The sequence below is a fragment of the Prionailurus viverrinus genome, chromosome A1 (assembly GCF_022837055.1).
Source record: "Prionailurus viverrinus isolate Anna chromosome A1, UM_Priviv_1.0, whole genome shotgun sequence".
NCBI lineage: Eukaryota > Metazoa > Chordata > Mammalia > Carnivora > Felidae > Prionailurus > Prionailurus viverrinus.
Window position 1 is genome coordinate 207,685,790 of NC_062561.1, and position 18,814 is coordinate 207,704,603.

General features: G+C 39.5%; 1 protein-coding gene across 1 annotated transcript in view; it reads right to left on the minus strand.

The window, feature by feature from the left end:
• Window positions 1-3,802: 3,802 nt before the first annotated feature.
• The window catches only part of CARD6 (caspase recruitment domain family member 6), a 43,220-nt gene continuing 28,208 nt past the window's right edge, over window positions 3,803-18,814 (minus strand). Inside the window, exons 5-6 of the transcript XR_007144824.1 lie at window positions 18,436-18,493; window positions 3,803-3,887 (exon numbers count right to left, since the gene is read on the minus strand). The gene's annotated coding sequence lies outside the window, so the exon portion shown is untranslated. The remainder of the gene's footprint in view (window positions 3,888-18,435; window positions 18,494-18,814) is intronic.

Genomic DNA, 18,814 nt, shown 5'->3' on the forward strand with positions numbered 1-18,814 from the left:
CACAAAGAGCCTGCCCCTGTACTTAGTTGGTGTCTTGAAGCCAGATGCTTCTTATCAATTTACACAGGCCTTAGCTACAGCCAGCTGGGACTGTTTGGCAATGTAGTTCTAAGAAAACATCTGTAAATCAAGAAAGGCAACAAATGTTCTCAGTTCAATGTTTAAGTGATTTTCAACCAAAGGAGACCGTGTACAAGGCAAAGGATAAGCCTCCTTCCTGTTTCAATCTTCTAAATGAAATAGATGTTTTCATGATTCTCTTAAAGTGTGTTGTACACCAAACTTTGAGATGAAAGGATTTAAATGCAGTTCTGTCACTCAGGAGGTAAATGGAACATTCTGGAGTAGAATTTCCACACCTCCCCCAACAAAAAGAAAGGAAAACAAAACAAACACCACCACCACCACACACACACACACACACACACACACACACACACACACACAAATATACATATCCTAACACAATATTACATCCATGACTCACACTTGACTTTCACAGATGGATAAAAAAAAAGCATATTTTGCAAACATATTTAAAAGCCTCACTAATTTTTCCCAAGTGCTTTCCCTATTCCGTTGACTTGCAGATCATTGTTGGAAAGTTCCTATCATGGTCATTAACTGTCCATTTTCCCTTCTTCAGTTATTGTCTTGTCTAACTCTGCTAGATCCTTGTTCCCCACAGCTTTGCATTTATTCTAGCAGTTCCCAACATCACTTCCAGAGGTTTCATGAATGCTGTATTTTATTTTTTTGCAAGATTTCAGATTTTCTATTTGTGAGAAGGCAGGGAGATGATTCATTTTCAGAAGTACCAAATAAAAGCTGTGCTGTCTAGGGCCAGCTGGGTGTCTCAGTTGGTTAAGCATCTGACTTGAGCTCAGGTCATGATCTCATGGCCCCTCGTCAGGCTCTGTGCTGACAGCTGGGAGCTATTAACCTATTAACCTATTAACAATAGGTTAATTTCCAACCTATTGGAAAATGTACAACACCCCCCCCCCCCACCATGGAGTCCCAAATCCTTGGACATTTCACTTCCTGGTTCTTTCCCTCTTGGTTTGGCAAGGTTACTTTCGCAGTCTTTGCAATGAGCATGTGCCAAAGAACTGAAGTCTCTGCATCACCTCAAGGAATGTACATCAGACTACTTTTTGCCTTACATGGGCATAGGCATTGTCTGGGTAAGGCTGTAACCTCTGTAGTATTCAGTCAATGAGGAATCAGGGGAGGGACCTGCATAGTAGGAGATAAATTGTCTGCTGTAACCGCCCCGAGTGTGTCTGTCCATCAGACACCCGCTCTTGTAAGAACATTGATTAAAGCTTTGCTTTACCCGAGTCCCCACATCCCTCCTTCAATTGGAGCAGTGGGCTTATTTCTCACACTATTAAAGCTGAGCTAGGTTTTATTCACACAGTTTGGCCAAATATTCTGACACTTGCTACTAGGGTATTATGAGTGGGAAAGACATAAGTGTTAAGTGGGAAAGGATTTTCTGAGTTGAGTGATTTTATAACTAAATATTTCATTAGTGAATATTTCCCAGTTTTAATGATTTATTTCTTTCTTTATCCAAAGAGCTTGAAAATAGAGAACAACCCTCACCTTTCCCTCATAAATTGACAGTGGGTTTCCAAAAATAGTTTACACATCTTTTGTTAAAACCATTAGTAATTTGTGTGGAAGAAATTTTGCCACAGAGAAGATGACCTCTAATTCCTGAAAGTTTGTTTGTTTGTTTGTTTGTTTTATTCAACTCCAATTGTATGACTTCCAGATGTTATGGACTCTTCTTACGTACTCAGTGTGCAATTCCACATTTGGGGGCTTAGTTTGTGTTTGTGTTCCTCCTGAAAGCAGATTCTGAGAGAGGAAATCAATTGAAAATAGGGTTTTGGTTTTGTGTGTGTCTGAGTGTGTGTGTGTGTGTGTGTGTGTGTGTGTGTGTGTGTGTGCTTTGGTTTGGTCTTTTGGCTTGGGTTTTGGTTGGGTTTTTTGTGAGGTTTTGTTTGTTTTTGTTTTGTTTTCCATTTTGAGAAGTGATCCTACAAAGCATTGCTGGGAGATGGGAAAGTGAGACAAGGAAGGAGAGGTGGTGAGTAAATGGTACTTTATCATGCAAGATACCACTGTGGGAATTGGAACTCAGTCTCAATGTGGAAATATGAGAGATGTTGCAGAACGCTTCTCAGAATTATTCTGACTAAAGGAATGTATCTACCAACATCCTATCATTGATTGAGGGTAGTTCCTAGACTCATCAGCTCTCTGACACTTCAGTTTGCTCTGGGGGGTAGCTGAGCACACACCTGTAGCTAGGGGGGAGAAAAGCCTTCAAGTAGATGGTTGCTGGTATTAGCAGTATTTGCAGACATTTGCCTTTGTCCTGTAGCAATGAGTGCTAAGGGAATATAAGCAGGATACCAACAGCACCTGCCACAGTAGCTTGTCATTCATGCATGAATGCATTCATTAATTTTTTATTCTAAATTCAACAAATATTTACTGAGGATGCATAATATAACAGGCTATAGATTTTGACAGAAGCTTTGAGAAATATCCTTTATTATTTTCATTCCTTACATGCCATAAAGATCATATGAGCCCATTTATAAAGTATCCTTAGTCTAGAGGATGAGTCACATGCATACAGTGTGTCTACAATAACGTAGAAATTGAATTGTCCAGCTCCCAGAGACTGTATGCCAGAGATCATTTAAAAAGTTAACAAAAACTTCCTTTCCCCAAGTGCTTTTCACTCTCCCATCTCCACCACATCTTTACTCTCACATAAACAATGTTTCTTCAACAGGAGGAATGTCAATGGAGAAGTCATTGGAACAAAGGCTTTAACTGTAGGTAGGAGATGTACTGTGGCAAATTTGACTGCTGGCATGCGTTGTGTGTAATTTATTCAAAGGACAATGGAAACTCACTCAATGGAAGTTTTAAAGAAAGAATCAAAGTGATGTTTTCAGATGATCAAAACAGTGGTAATACGCAGACCACATAGGTAAGGAGGGGAAGAAGGACATGTAACTTGGAATTCATTTCAGTAGTCAGACAAGAGTGAATCAAAGCCTCCTCTAAGAAAGGATAGATAAAGAACCACAAGGCTGTGATTAAATGTGATTTCATGTCTGAGTGAGAAAATTAGAAGAATGTAAACAAATTAATAAAGGACAGAAATAGGAAGTTGAAGAGGAAGAGGTGATTTTGGAGAGGGGACATTTTACTTTGGAGAAAATAACCAACACATAACCAGAAATGTAGATCTTTTTGGAAAGAAATATAGGAAATACCTGGGACAAGGATATAGGTAGAGCTACCGGCATGAGGACACATAAGTGAAATCATGGGAGACTGATCACAATGAAATATAAAACAATACGATATGCCACTACTCAGGGAGCAGAAGGAAGGGAAAGAGCCAGAAAGAAGAGAGAGAGGTTACAGAAGGGGGAGGAAAACCAAAACAATGCAGTGTCCAGCCAATTCAGGAGAAACATACAGAGAGGTCAGTCAACAGTGGCAAGTGCCATATGGAATTCAAAGAGAAATAGTATTGAGGGAAAACCTCACCACTTGGCAACTGAAACATAATGAAAACATTGTGGATAAACTGAGGGCAGAGTTTCCCCACATATTTTCCACTCTGGTGCTACAAGATATCTCAAGAAAAAATCATTAATTTTATGTTTAATTAATTGTAAGAAGCTGTATGTATTATAGAGAAGAGTTTCTTAACCTTTGAATTACTGACCTTTGGAGCATGATCATTCTTTGTTGGTAGAGGGGGTAGGCGAAGCTTGTCCTGTGCACTGGAGGATATTCAGCAGCGTCTTTGGTATCTACCCACTTGATGCCAGTAACACTCTTCCCTAGACAGTCAAAAATGTCTCCAGATATTGTCAAATGCCCCCTGGAAGCAGAATCATCCCTCCTCCATTGAGAACCACCATTATGGTGTCTACTCCTAGCCAGTACTCAGCCTTAGATTCACAAAACACATGCCACAATGCATTATAATGCATTAAATGTTCTAAAAATTGTACACGAAGTAAAATTTCTTAAAAGTTGTTTCAAACCAGAATTTTCCAAATTCATGTGACCCCAGAGCTTGTATTTCTGACAAGCTATACCTCAAAAACTGGTATAGCAGATGCACTTCAGCAAACGTCTAAGCCAAACCGAATCAGTGGAAGAGGAAAGCAGATTTCTGCTGACTAGGGAAGGGTCCACAGGGGTTCAGCCCTCTCCCTATCTCCTGCTATGACACACTCCCTATTCCCCATTAGTCTTCACTTCTCTTGGTAACACCTCAAAAACCTTAACATCCCCGGACTCTAATGAAACAGATCACTGATGATACCAAGAAGCTGTTATGGCCCACCTTGGGGAGATATCTGAAAACATTTTAACAAGCCAATTTCATTCTGAATTGTTCCACTGACTCTAGCAGCATAAGAGGAATAAACTTGCTGAGGAAGGATGAAGCCTCCTTTTCTCTCTTCTGTTGAGTCTGAGGTCAGAATTGAAACTGCCAGAAGTTAGAGCAAAAAGCAACAGCATCCCCTAGTGGCAGGCATGCTCCAGTCCCTTGAGTAAGAGAAGAGCATTAGGCCCTGGAGTTAAAACACTCAGGAGTGAAAAACATTGAATCTTAGTCTCTAAGTCAAGTGCTTGTTAAGCTAATAAGTACTCCAGGTAGTATCTCTTTTTCCATTAAAGTGTCACTGTGTGAATAGTTTGAGAATGAAAAATGGCTGCTAGGCAATACCTTATCTAAAGGAATTTTTCAGCAAAACAATGATTGTTAAATGCTTTATCATTAATACCTAATAGGATGCTGCCCATCAATACTGATAGCACTGCATTAAATACTGTGATTTGTGCATTAATTTATTTGTTTTCTTATTTTTTAAAAGAGAAGTTTATTGAATACACTGCAAAGAAGCAGTGGGCAAGACAGCAAAGGAGAGACTGTCTGCCTGCATCAATTTAAAGCGAGATCACTAGATTGGCATCCAATCCCTCATAAGAATGATGTTTAAGGTTTAAATAGATTAAGAAGTATTTCCAGGTCATCATACTTTCTTTTAGACCATTGTCCTTGCCCTTTACAACACTGGACAAGCCTTTGCCCTGGTGGCCGCAGATGGCAAGGATAGCAAGGATCAAAGTACAATCAGGAAGCAATAAGACACTTTGTCGTTATGGTTTTCAATAGTGGCAGGCACTTGCTAAATTTAGGAGAAGGCCTGGATTTGTTCGGGTTCCTAGCTGTCAGCTGGGTTTTTCAGTTATCTGCAATGCACATTGTGGCAGTAGCCTGCAATTCGAAGATACATTTCATTTGGTTTAAATTTGAATTAAGTCAAGCAGCTCTGAGAAGGAAGACACAAAATGCAAAGATTCTCATGGTTCCATAACTGAATTAAGACCCGCAGGGGAAGGGTGACTAGCAAAGGACAAGGTCATTTATCTGATCTGCACAGTAAACTCGGAGTGTCTACACAGAGAGTTGTTTGTTGTTGTGTTGTTTTTCCAGATCAAGAATCCAGCATATTGTAACCATAAAATAAAAAGTAATTGCTTTCCCAAAATGTCAGTCTGTGCCATAATTTTAAGCTTTACTTCCTTAAGCTGCCTTTACACAGATATATTTTGATGTCAGATTTATCATTGCATGTTCCAAAGGCCAAGGAAAAATAAAGAATGAGTGTGTGGAAATAAAATCCTGGGGCGCCTGGGTGGCTCAGTCAGTTAAGCATCCCACTCTTGGTTTCGGTTCAGGTCGTGATCTCACGGTTTGTGAGATGGAGCCTCAAGTTGGGATCCATGCTGACAGTGAGCAGTCTGCTTGTGATTCTCTCTCCCTCTTTCTCTGCCCCTCCCCCACTCATGCACGTGTGAGTGCACACTCTCTCTCAAAATAAATAAATTTTTTTTTCAAAATACAATTTTTTAAAAAAGAAATAAAATTCTGAATTATACAACTCTTCAAATGTTTGTGATAAAGTTTTAGAAAACAGTAAAGCACAGTCACAAACACATAACTAGAAACTTCTTAAAAGTAGGAATTCCCCTGAAAGCGAAAAGGCACTAATTTGTGTACAAATATCTGCCCTAAAGGCAGAGAGTCTGGGTTCAAATCTTGGGCAAGTTACTCAGCCTCTTTGTTCCTCTTGTTTCCTCACCTAAAAAGTGGAAATAATATTATCTAACTGATAGGATTGTTATATGAAATAAATCTAAGTAAAGCAATTAGCACTTGCTTGGAATATACTAAGTTTAGTCCAATAAATGTGAGCTAGTATGCAAAAGATTAGAAACGACCCAGGGGTGCCTGGCTGGCTCAGTCAGCAGAACATGTGACTCTTAATCTCGGGGGTGTGAGTTTAAGCCCCATGTTGGGCATAGAGTGCACTTTAAAAAAGAAAAGAAAAAAACTCAAAAAACAAGTAATCCAGTGAAGAAATGGGCAAAAGACATGAATAGACAGTTTTCCAAAGAAGGCATCCAGATGGCTAACAAACACATGAAAAAATGTTCAACATCACTCATCATCAGGGAAATACAAATCAAAACCACAATGAGATACTACCTCACACCAGTCAGAATGGCAAAATATAACAGCTCAGTCAACAACAGATGTTGGCAAGGATGTGGAGAAAGGGGAACTCTTTTCCACTGCTGGTGGGAATGCAAACTGGTACAGTCACTCTGGAAAACAGTATGGAGGTTCCTCAAAAGATTAAAAATAGAGCTACCCTATGACCCAACAATTGCCCTACTAGGTATTTATCCAAAGGATACAGGTGTGCTGTTTCAAAGGGACACATGCACCCCAATGTTTATAGCAGCACTATCGACAATAGCCAAAGTACGGAAAGAGCCCAAATGTCCATCAACAGATTAATGGATAAAGAACATGTGGTATATAACACAATGAAATATTACTCGGCAATCAAAAAGAGTGAAATCTTGCCGTTTATAACAACGTGGATGGAACTAGAAGATATTATGCTAAGCGAAATTAGAGGAAGACAAATGTCACATGACTTCACCCATATGTGAAATTTAAGATACAAAACAGTTGAACATAGGGAAAGGGAAGCAAAAATAATATAAAACCAGGGAGGGGGACAAAACATAAGAGACTCTTAAAAACAGAGAACAAACTGAGGGTTGCTGGAGGGGTTGTGGGTGGGGGGATGGGCTAAATAGGTAAAGAGCATTAAGGAAGACACTTGTTGGGATGAGCACTGGATGTTATACATAGGGGATGAATCACTAGATTCTACTCCTGAAATCATTATTGCACTATATGCTAACTAACTTGGATGTAAATTAAAAAATAAAAAATAAAAAGAAATAAATAAAAAGAAAAGAAAAGAAACAATCCAAACACTCATCCATAGTGGATTGGTCAACCAAATTACAGTGTACACATTACATTGAACATTATGCAGCTATAAAAAACTGAAGTGGTTCTCTACACACTGACATGCAAATATAAAATACACTGTTAGGCAGAAAAAAGAAAAGTACAGAGCAGTAGTTACTTTGGGGTTGAAAGGAATATATATTTACATTGGTTTATACTTGCATGAAGAAACTCTGGAAGAACAAGAAAGAAACTAATAAAATTATCTCACGGGGCAAATGTATGAAAAGGGAACTAGGTGGAAAGATGGAAATAAGATAGAAAAAGAGATGAGACTAAGGCCTTTTACCTTACACTAGTTTATATTTTTAATACATTAATGAATGCATTACCTATTCAAAAAAGAAATTGTAGATTATTTAATTGTATTTCATTAGCTTCCATTATTTTATTATTCTAACTATAGAATAGCATCCTAAAGATTCTCTGCCCTTCGCTGGCTTGTTTGTTTATTCATTTGTCTGAAAGAGCTGGGGTATATAGTAAGCATGTACATTGCAATAACAGAAACAAGAATTTTAATGAAATGCTTCATGAATACCAGGGCCGAAGGAATGGTCTGGATGCCAGGTAGATCTGGTGATTGATAGATCTTCACTTCAGTGCACTGTTGATATATTTCCACAATTTCTATGTGATCATGTTTAAAAATGTATCCTATTTCATTTCATAGTGAGCAGATAAATAAAGAACACTGACCATGTATACTTAAATACGCATAAAGATGTAATAAGGTACCCATACTCATAAAGAAGGTAGTTTCGCTCTCTCTTTGCTCCTTCTTCGGCTTCTGCTAGTGTGGGCCTGCTTCTTGGGAGAACATGGCTTGTCAGAAAGGACATCAGACGTCTGTGTCAAATTTAGGCTTTACCACTCACTGTAAGTGATATCCTCTTAACCCTCAATTTTCTTTTTTTTTTTAAGATTTTATTTTTAAGCAATCTCTACACCCATTATGGGGCTCAAACTCACAACCCCTAGATCAAGAGTCAAATGCTCTACCAATTGAGCCAGTCAGACATCCCTTAGCCCTCAATTTTCTTTAAAAAAAAAAAGAAAAGAAAAGAAAAGAAAAGGATAAATGAGACCTTCTTTGTGGGGCTGATGAAATTCAAAATACATAAAATGCACACGAAATCATCTTGAGTACATATAGATCTCCACACCCTCCTCACCCATGAACAATAAATAAGTTTTAAAATATATGCATTGGGCGCCTGGGTGGCTCAGTTGGTTAAGCGTCCAACTTCGGCTCAGGTCATGATCTCGCAGTTCGTAGGTTCAAGCCCCATGTACTGACAGCTCAGAGCCTGGAGCCTGCTTCAGATTCTGTGTCTCCTTCTCTGTTCCTCCCCTGCTCACACTCTGTCTCTCTCTCTCTCTCTCAAAAATAAATAAAGATTAAAAAAAATTTTTTTTAAATAAATAAAATATATGCATAAACAGGGACACCTGGGTGGCTCAGTCGGTTGACTATCCAACTTCAGCTCAGGTCAAGACCTCGTGGTGTGTGAGTCTGAGCCCCACATCAGGCTTGCTGCTGTCAGCACAGAGCCGGAGTTGGATCCTCTGTCCCCTCTCTCTCTGCCCCTCCCCCCTCATGTTCTCTCTCTGTCTCAAAAATAAACATTAAAAAATAAATAAAATAAAATAAAGTAAAATAAATACACAAACAAATATGAGCCAAAGAAAAATTTTAGAAAAACAGTTTATCTGAAGATATTCCTCCAATGATACACAATTTGACTGACTTCCTGAGAACAATCAATCAACTTGCAATTAATCAGAAGGTACCTGATTAATAATTAATTACCAGGGAAATCACCAACTATGTGACATTAGATTCTTAGGGGTCTGTGAAGATAGTCACCAGGAGACCAAGGGCTATTTTACTGACCAAAATTTATGTATGAGAATGTACAGATTTATCAAACTATCAAGATCCTTTTCTCTAGATTGAAATGATATCAACTAGCATTGTGAGTGACAGTGCAGTTCATACCAGTGAGAAGGTCCAGTTGACAGTTGCATTATTACAACTTTGGTTGAGCAAAAAGTGAAATCAGTTATGTTAACAAATGCTTTTATTGTTAAAAAAAAAAAAAAGTCTTCCAAAACATGTGGCCCAAAGCAAGGTGAAGTGAAGACAGCAGACAGCACCTCTTTGGGGGAAAGTTGGGAAGAACTTGACAGAACATCCAACACTTAATGTGGAGTCAACAGAGGTTAGTGCTTCTCTCATCAAGACTAAAATGGGGTAACCTCAAAATTGTCCAAACACAGGACAAACTTCTCTCTTCACAGGGGAAAATGAGCAACACTCTTGAATTGCATAAAGCAGACCCATGAAAATGGAAACCTTTGTTGATGTTTTATCTAAGTGTGTCTGAAACTGCCACTTACTTCCCCTTCCCCATAGAATGGACCCAATGTATTTAGCCAAGGTAGGTTGAAGAACATGTATTCTAATGGGATGGGCAAATACATAAATAAATCAATGAAACACAAGGTGATAAGGCACCTCTGAATCGCTCGATTTTTCCTCCTTCTCACTGCCTCCCACACCCAATCATTCAACAAGTTCTGTAGAATATTCTTCTGATTTATACCCTCTGCATTCATTCATACTGTCAGTGTATAGTCATGCCCTCCATATCGTTTGCTCCCTTATTGCTTGTCTTGTGTATTTGTTTATTGGGATATAATTCACACACCATAAAACTCACCCATTTAAAGCACATAACTTGGGGCGCCTGGGTGGCTCAGTCGGTTGAGCGTCCGACTTCGGCTCAGGTCATGATCTCACAGTCCGCGAGTTCGAGCCCCGCATCGGGCTCTGTGCTGACAGCTCAGAGCCTGGAGCCTGCTTCAGATTCTGTGTCTCCCTCTCTCTCTGACCCTCCCCTGTTCATGCTCTGTCTCTCTCTGTCTCAAAAATAAACATTAAAAATAAATAAATAAATACATAAATAAATAAAGCACATAACTTAGTGGTTTAAAATATATGTGTGTGTGAAGCCATCGCCACTATCTAATTCCAGAATATTTTTATCATTCCCGAAAGAAATCCTGTATCCATTAGCTGCCACTCCCCATTGCCCACAACCACAAGCTCTCTGGCTTGTGGCAACCGCTAATCTACTCTCTGGCTCTATAAATTTGCCTCTTCTGGATATTTCATACAAATGGAATTACACAATATGTGCCCTTTTTTGTCTGACTTCTTCACTTAGCATAATGTTTTCAAGGTTCATCCATGTTGTAGCATATATCAGTATTTCATTGCTTTGTATGGCTGAATAGCATTCTATGGATATACCGAATATAACAGTATTCTGTGGGTATATATCAACAATATTCTGTGCATATACCATTTCAATTGTTTTGAAAATATACAGGCATAGTTCAGAAATATTGTGGGTTCAGTTCCAGGCCATGGCAATAAAGTGAATGTCACAATAAAGTGAATCAAAGTTTTTGGTTTCCCAGTGCATATAAAAGTTATATTTATACTATACTTTAGTCTTTTAAGTGTCCAACAGCATTAAGTCTAAAAACACAATATGCATACCTTAATTTTAAAATACTTTTATTGCTGGGGCGCCTGGGTGGCTCAGTTGGTTGAGTATCTGACTTCCAGCTCATGTCATGATCTCACAGTTTGTGGGTTTGAGCCCTTCATTAGGCTTCAGGTTCTGTGTTTCCCTCTCTCTCTGCCCCTCCCCTGCTTGCACTCTCTAAAAATAAATAAATAAACTTAAAAAAAAAACAGAAACACAATATCTGTGAAGCACAATAATGTGATATGCAATAAAACAAGGTATGCCTATACCTAAGACTAGAATTACTGGGTCATATGGTAACTCTTTGCTTAACATTTTGATGAACTACCAAACTGTTTTCAAAATCAGTTACACCATTTATATTCCAATCAACCATGTATGAGAGTTCTAATTTCTCTACATCCTCATCAGCACTTCTATCTTTTAATTAGAGCTATCTGAGAGGGCTCAAAGTGGCTTCTCATTGTGGCTTTCATTTTCATTTATCTAATATATAATAATGTTGATCATCGTTTCATGTGCCTTTGGTTATTTGTATTTCTTCTTTGGAGAAATGTCTTTTACCTATACTCTTAATTGAATTTCTTGTCTTTTTGTTATTAGGTATAAGAGTTCTTCATATATCTTAGATACTAAAGCCTTATTAGTCATATAATTCACATTTATTTTCTCCCATTCTGTAGGTTGTCTTTTCACCTTCTCAATAGTGTCCTTTCATGGACAAAAGTTTTTAATTTTGATAAAATCCAATTTACCTAACTTTTTCTTTGTCTCCCTTGCTTTGGTGTCATTCCTAAGAATCCCTTGCCAAAATCAAGGTCATGAAGATTTAGCCCTATACATTTTTCAAAAAGTTTCAAAGCTCTTTTTAAGACTTCATTCATTTTGAGTTAACCTTGAATACGGTGAGGTAGGGGTCCAACTTCATTCTTTTGCACATGGATATCTAGTTGTCCCAGTACCATTTGTGAAAGAGAAAGTTTTATTTACCCACTGAATGGTCTATCTTTGTTTAAAATCAATTGACTATATGGGGCGCCTGGGTGGCTCAGTTGGTTAAGCGGCCAACTTTAGCTCAGGTCATGATCTTGTGGTCTGTGAGTTCGAGCCCCGCGTGAGGCTCTGTGCTGACAGCTCAGAGCCTGGAGCCTGTTTCAGATTCTGTGTCTCCCTCTCTCTGATCCTCCCCCGTTCATGCTCTTTCTCTGTCTCAAAAACAAATAAACATTAAAAAAAAAATAAAATAAGGGGCGCCTGGGTGGCGCAGTCGGTTAAGCGTCGACTTCAGCCAGGTCACGATCTCGCAGTCCATGAGTTCGAGCCCCGCGTCAGGCTCTGGGCTGATGGCTCAGAGCCTGGAGCCTGTTTCCGATTCTGTGTCTCCCTCTCTCTCTGCCCCTCCCCTGTTCATGCTCTGTCTCTCTCTGTCCCCCCCCCCAAAAAAAATAAATAAACGTTGAAAAAAATAATAATAAAATAAAATAAAATAAAATAAAATAAAATAAAATAAAATAAATTGACTATAGATGTATGAATTTATTTCTGGACTCAGTTATATTTCATTGTTCTATGTTTCTATCTTTGTGCCAGTACCATACTGTTTTGAGTACTGTAGCTTTGTAGTAAGTTGTTTGGTTTGGTTTGGTTCTGTTCTGTTCTGTTCGGTTCTGTTCTGTTAGTTCTGTTCTGTTAAGGATGGAATAAGAAGCTGTAGTAAGTGTCAAAATCAGGAATTACAATCCTCAGTCAGGCAGTCTAGCCAGGAAAGGAGCCTCTGCCCCAATTCTCACCCCTGGAACTAAATTAGTGTCTTCTGAGACACTGGAGTAAACATGAAAATGGGTGATATTTTGTGGCAGGATCAAAGGTCCTTCTCGGCCCCATAAGGGCTTGGAAGAATCGATCCCAGGCTTAACTATTCTTTGCCTTGCATGTCAGTCTCCTATGACATTCCTCTCTCATTCATCTTGTTAAGTTTGTCATTCAATCTTTCTTCACTGGCTTCAATTTAATATTGATAACTGGGATAGTATGGATAGGTAGCGGGTGTAAAGGGGAACATTGGTGAGTGTAACTTAGACTGAAAAGAATCCAAGACTTCTTACATGGAAAAACTTGTGGATAGCTAGTTCATACTTTTGCCCTCATAGCATACCTCCAATATCTATTGTCTCACACTCATTCTTAACCAATGGCTTCCTTTAAAAAAAATTTTTTAATGTTTATTTATTTTTGAGAGAGAGCACAAGTAGGGGAGGGGCAGAGAGAGAGGGAGATAGAGAATCCGAAGCAGGCTCCCACATCACAAAGCCTGACGTGGGGCTCAAACCCACGAACCATGAGATCATGCCCCGACCTGAAGTCGGACACCCAACCAACTAAGCCATACAGGTGCCTCTCAACCAACAACTTTCTTATTTCATTAATTTCATCAATATTTCACTTTCTTATTTCAATAATGCCATTTTTTTCAATAATAAAATGGAATGCATTATAAGAGGACTTCCATATGCTCCCATTGTGCATCTGCCCACCAGGATCTGTGCCCCAATACTCTGACTGACCCTTTGTTACCACAGGTGAACTCTGTGTGCTCCTAACTAAGCCCAATTCTTCCACTTATTGACCAGATCCCATCCTGTCCACGTGCAGTAAGAACCTAAGGATCCAGCCTTCATTATTCTTAAAACTCTGCTTGGAAATAACCCTGCACTCAGTGAGACTGTATCCCCATTCCCTTTACAATTAAGTATTGCATGATGGAGTGATTGCGTGACCCTTGTTCCAGGCGAGATATGTAATGTTTCCCCCAAACAAGTGCATTTCCAAGACCCAGTGACACTCTTCATTTGGGTTCATAGTAGGTGCTCAGAGTATTTTGCAGAGTGACAGTCATACATACAACCCCAGATCCCAGGTCTGCAACTCCAGCCAGAGTTTCTAACCCTCTCAGGAAAAGTTTTGCCTAGTTAGTGTTTGATCAATTATTGATGAATGCTTCTGATAAAGTACAAAAAGTATATTGATTAGGCCTATTTCAAGAAACAAAACTTATTATACTTTCTAATCCAATATATTCCCCACACCTTATGATGGGGGAGATATTTTTCATTCTCATAACCACTGAGTGCTCTGCTGAGTGATGTGCCCTTTTGGTTTAAAAAGAGAGAGAGGGCGAGAGATAAAACTGACCTACTGTTTACCCCAAGTCCCTTCAGCAAGAATATAAAAAATATGATGCTTCGCATAACTAAAATTGGTTTCTAAAGTATTTTATATTCCATCTGAGAGCAGCCTTCAAAAATATCTGGAAAGAATGCCACTGATGAATTATGCTCTGAGGTAATGAAAGGAGCTATTGAGCCTGACTCTTTAGATAGATCAAGTGCAGTAAAGCAGTGTTTCTCCTGAGTTAGCAGCAACACTAGTGCAAAGACTTTCCCTATGCCCCAACCTTTGTCTTCTGCCCTCGCTTTTTTTCACTTCTCTTTCAACAACAACAAAAAATCCCCTGTGCCAATTTTCACACACTTATTCAGGACACATTTTCCAGATACCTTTTACCCAAATATTTATCTGTCATGAGACCTGAAATTATAGGTTTACCAATTTATTCTTTGCTTAATATAATCCTTCTCCAGGGTGGACCACTTGAAAGTCCTACTTGAAAGGGGAAAGAAAAAAGAAACACAAGGAAAAGACAGAAGAAAAAAATTAAGCAACATACTAGCCTTTCAGTCCCAGCGGTAGCAGGGCCGAGCCAGCAAAGCCCACACTCCTAGCTCTCAAAGCACCCACTCTGGCCTCACCTCCTCCTCCAGCCCATTCTGCTGCCATGGCTACTCAGGTCATCGACTTCACCAAGGACTTCTTGACGACACCATCACCAGTGTCACCTCCACAACTGCAGGGTCCAATCAAGCAGGAGAAGTTGCTGTGGCGGATGCAACATGTGAGCCACCAAGTGGCTGCTGACTCCTTGTACAAAGGCAGAGTGGATTGTATATTCCACCTTCCCAAAGCGCAAGAGGTGTTCTCCTTCTGGAAGGGCACGATGATAAGTGTCAACAGATCTTTCCTTGCTCAAGCCCTTCTCTTGGCCTTCTAGGGTAACTATGAGCAGGTGTTCTTAGGAAGAATAGGCAAGCACACACAACACCGGAAGTGTTTTCCTGGCAAGATGATCTCTGGTAGAGCAGCTATAGTTACTTCAATCTTTTTCACCTACCCGGCAGATTTTCCCAGAACCCATGTGGCAGCTGATGTTGGAGAATCCGCCAAGTAAGCACAATGGAAAAGACAAGGCAGTTTCCTACTCCTGCAATACTGCAAGCCAATGGTTGATGTTGCAATGTGGGCACAAAGGAGCTGACAACATGTATACTGGGCCCCTCAAATGCTAGAGGAAGATTTCCAAACATGCAGTGGAAAAGCCTTTTTCCAGGTACATGATCCAAAATTCTCAAAGGCTAGATGGAGCCCCTGTTAGTGTTCTGAGACTCAATTTGAAAATGGGGCTGGGAAAACTACCCTCTACTACAAAGCTGAAATCATCAAGACAGCATGGTATTGGCACAAAAACAGACACATAGACCAATGGAATAGAGAACCCAGAATTGGGCCCACAAAAGTATGGCCAACTAATCTTTGACAAAGCAGAAAAGAATATCCAATGAAAAAAAAGTCTCTTTAACAAATGGTGCTGGGAGAACTGGACAGCAACATGCAGAAGAATGAAACTAGACCACTTTCTTACACCATACACAAAAATAAAATCAAAATAGATGAAGGACCTGAATATGAGACAGGAAACTATCAAAATCCTAGAGGAGAAAGCAGGAAAAAAACCTCTCTGACCTCCGTTGCAGCAATTTCTCACTTGACACATCTCCAAAGGCAAGGGAATTAAAAGCAAAAATGAACTATTGGGATCTCATGAAGATACAAACCTTCTGCACTACAAAGGAAACAATCAACAAAACTAAAAGGCAACCGACAGAATGGGAAAAGATATTTGCAAACGACATATGGGACAAAGGGCTAGTATCCAAAATCTATAAAGAACTCACCAAACTCCACACCCGAAAAACAAAGAATCCAGTGAAGAAATGGGCAGAAGACATGAATAGACACTTTTCCAAAGAAGACATCCAGATGGCCAACAGGCACATGAAAAGATGCTCAACATGAAAAGATACTCAACGTCACTCTTCATCAGGGAAATACAAATCAAAACCACACTGAGATATCACCTCACACCAGTCAGAGTGGCTAAAATGAACAAATCAGGAGACTATAGATGCTGGAAAGGATGTGGAGAAACCCTCTTGCACTGTTGGAGGGAATGCAAACTGATGCAGCCACTCTGGAAACCAGTGTGGAGGTTCCTCAAAAAATTAAAAATAGATCTACCCTATGACCCAGCAATAGCACTGCTAGGAATCTACCCAAGGGATACAGGAGTGCTGATGCACAGGGCACTTGTACCCCAATGTTTATAGCAGCACTTTCAACAATAGCCAAAATATGGAAAGAGCCTAAATGTCCATCAACCGATGAATGGATAAAGAAGTTGTGGTTTATATATACAATGGAATACTACTTGGCAATGAGAAAGAATGAAATATGGCCTTTTGTAGCAACGTGGATGGAACTGGAAAGTGTTATGTTAAGTGAAATAAGTCATACAGAGAAATATAGATACCATATGTTTTCATTCTTAGGTGGGTCCTGAGAAACTTAACAGAAGACCATGGGGAGGGGAAGGGGGAAAAAAATTTACAGAGAGGGAAGGAGCCAAATCATAAGAGACTCTTAAAAACTGAGAATAAACTGAGGGTTGATGGAAGGGAGGGGAAAGTAGGTGATGGTCATTGAGGAAGGCATCTGTTGGGATGAGCACTGGGTGTTGTATGGAAACCAATTTGACGATAAATTTCATATGAAAAATTTTCATATTAAAGCAAGAAAGCAAGAAAGCAAGAAAGAAAGAAAGAAAGAAAGAAAGAAAGAAAATGGGTCTGGGAAAATCTTCCCATACAACACCAAGCAATTCTAGGACACAAGTAGGGTGTCTGTGAATTCAACTCAATTCTGACATTATCCACTAGGAGATAGCACCAGATTCCACAAGTTGAGGGCTTGGTCCCATAAGACTGCCCCCACACTCACCCCACTTCAGCCTCCAGTTGTAAGTCCCGGCTGTTACTTATGTTCCAACAAACTCACTATAAAATGGAGGTTCCAATGACCCCCTCTGACTTGGGATACCAACCTCAAGCCCAGGTTGTTTCCTATACTTATGACTGACTGGTTATAAATTAAAGGTTCCTATCACCCCTTACTCAGGTTCAGTTAATTTACGAGAGAGGCTCACAGAACTCAGAGAAACATCTTACCAGATCACCAATTCATCATAAAAGCATATATGACTCAGGAATATCCAGATGGAAGAGATACATAGGACAGGGCATGAGGAAAAGACGTCTCCAGATGCACCACTCCCCCAGCACCTCCACCAGTTCACCAACCCGGGAAGTCTCCAAACTCAGTCCTTCCGGGTTTTTATGAAGGCTTCATTACATAATCATGATTGATTAAATTATTGGCCATTGATTCAACCCCCAGTCCCTCTCTCCTCCCTAGAGGTCAAAGGGTGGGACTGAAAGTTCCAAATCACAGGGTTGGTTCCCCTAGCAACCAGCCCCAATCCTTAGGTGGGGTCAGAAAATCACCGCATTAACATAACAAGACATACCTATAAGGCTTTCATTGCAGGAAATTCCAAAAGTTTAAGGACCTCTGTGCCAGAAAAGGGAAGAAGACTAAATACATTATTTCGTCTTATAAATCACAATATCACAGAGCCCTTGTGCTTGTCCTGTATAATATATTGAAGAAAGTCATCTAGCTGCAGTCTAACTAGAAATAGCAAACAAGGGATTCGTGTAGAATACTCACCACACTGACCACATGAACCACTCTCCTTTGAGAAAATTCTGGCATCTTTTACCCAAGGCAGCTCATATTTGTATGATGATGGCATGGAAAGCTTTAGGAAAAGGAACCAAGTGTGATCACACCCAACCATTGGCCTTGATGCTCCCACATATTGGTTATTTGAGTTTGGCCAGGGAAAGAATGACTGTTATTTGGGATCCAGACCAATCAGATTTAGAAACCATCTAATCAAAGTACTATTTTGTAAGACCCCAAATTATGTCTAAGTATTTATTTGGACAAATTATGGTTCCATTTGTACTTATATCCTACATACCATGATGCACAACAGAATATTTTCAGTTATGTTCTATGCTGGATATTGTGTTGTAAAATAATAAACAGAGAGAACACATTTTAGAAAAGACCTATGGAAAGGGAAAGCATGAGTTTTGACAGAGAGACTGGCTTCCTTACCATTTTCCCAATGATTGGCCATGGATGAAAGAACTCTTTCTTCTTATCTCTCTTGCCCCTTCCAAATGAGAAAAAATATGTGAAAGTCTCTAATCAGGTGCCTGGCATGTTGCCAGAAGTAAACATTAGTTTCCTTTTCTTTTCCATTAAGCTTCACCTCCCCAGCCTACCTGGTATGCTTTGGAATATATTAAAACCCATAAGTAAGCTACAAAAATAGCAACCTTTGGAACACTAACTAGAAATTGTGAGAGGTAAACTATACACAGAAGACTTGAAACAATTAATGTTATTCCAACTAATGTCATTGAATAACTGGATTTGAGACTGTTTTTGGTCCCCTTATGTTCACTCTCCCCTTTTTATGTAGTAATGGAAG